The sequence below is a fragment of the Cimex lectularius genome, unplaced genomic scaffold (genome assembly GCF_000648675.2).
Source record: "Cimex lectularius strain Harlan isolate CLEC.00 unplaced genomic scaffold, Clec_2.1 scaffold120, whole genome shotgun sequence".
Taxonomy (NCBI): domain Eukaryota; kingdom Metazoa; phylum Arthropoda; class Insecta; order Hemiptera; family Cimicidae; genus Cimex; species Cimex lectularius.
This window is the reverse complement of record NW_019392719.1, coordinates 139,746-141,233: the sequence shown is the minus strand read 5'-3', so window position 1 is coordinate 141,233 and position 1,488 is coordinate 139,746. Positions and strand designations below refer to the sequence as shown.

General features: G+C 32.7%; 1 non-coding gene across 1 annotated transcript; it reads left to right on the top strand.

Moving 5' to 3' along the window:
* The first annotated feature begins 604 nt into the window (after positions 1-604).
* On the top strand, positions 605-677 carry Trnan-guu. Its single transcript has one exon. It is a non-coding gene; the product is annotated as a tRNA-Asn (tRNA).
* Positions 678-1,488: the final 811 nt, after the last annotated feature.

The following is a 1,488-nucleotide window of genomic DNA, read 5'->3' as shown; positions in this document are numbered from 1 at the left end:
CCTCGCGTAAAATTTTACTCTTCTCCAGAATCTCCTGCAACCGTTTAAGTTTCTCCATCTTGTTACTGGTTCTATGCTTTTACACGTATAGTAAATTGATCTTCTAAAATTCTAGCCTAATTTGTACCTCAAGTTTTCAACTAACAAGCTAAGCTGTCAATAATTAACTAATATTTAATAATAAATTTTTTTAATTATAATCGGGTCGGCCTGGACGGAGGCCTCAAATTTCTCACTTTTCTCTTAAAATTGCCCTTCTATGTGGAGAGACAATTGAAGTTTTCACAGGATGAAAACGCTGTGGAAGAATAAGCGAGACCGCGAGGGTTTTCTAGTGATGGACGATAAACAACCCGAAGTGAAAGAAAAAAAAAGATATATTAAAAAGATTATTTTATCTTAACCAAAACCTTAATTAAAGATTAATTAATTGAAAAGAATTTATTTGGTCAGTCGGACCACGAAACCTAATAGATGTAACAAGCAAACTGAAGTATACCGCCGAGAATCAAATAAATTACACGATATTTAAAAAATGGCAAAAAGGAGAGAAAATTCAAAAAGGTGAGATTGAGATGGGATGTTAGTTTCCGAGTGGATGGAAGTCACGATAGCTCAAGTGGTAGAGCAGCGGCGTGTTTAGCCGAAGATTGTGGGTTCGAATCCCGCTCGTGACACTGACTTTTTTATCTCAACCAATACATTACATAAAGATTATTTAGTTGTAAGAATTTATATTTGTATTAATATTAATCTAAATATGTGTTAATAAATCACAAAAGGGTATGCAACTATGTTCACATTCAATAATAAATTTAACATTTAAGTCTAGGTTATTCAACTCTTCCAAAAAAAACTTTACATCACTCGTATGTATCGACATGTTGATGGTATCATCAACATACTACTTTAAAAATTGCATTTTCAGCTTTAAAAAAATCTGACCACTGGCTACAAGAACTACAGTATATAAACAAAATAGAATTAGACTAATTTGAAAGAAAGAAAAACACTCAGTTGTTTCAAACGAGTTTCAAGGAACACATGGCTTTTATATGTAATTGTATTGGACATAAGAAAGAAGCATGTAAACATAATCTCCCATATTCCTTGCGATTATAATATTGGAACTAAAAGTCTTTACGTCATTCATTGTTAGGAGTATCTATGTGCGTGCCTTTTCCCCACACTTCCAAATTTAATTATGAACTGAGCGAACATCCTTTTGATCTTAAAACTATTAAAAAATACGTTGACGACCTACTTTTAATCATTTCTAGAGAAGTTTTAAAACCAACGTTAGAGAATTCTTACGAGATTCATATCACCTCAAATCAGATTGACATGTGAAGGGGAAATAAATGGGAAGTTCGCATATTTGACATATTGTTAATCCGATGCGGTGAAAATATCAAGAACCAGTACATGAAACCGACTGCTCCTGACAGAATGTTAAATTATAAGACTCAACATCCACCAAAATTAAAT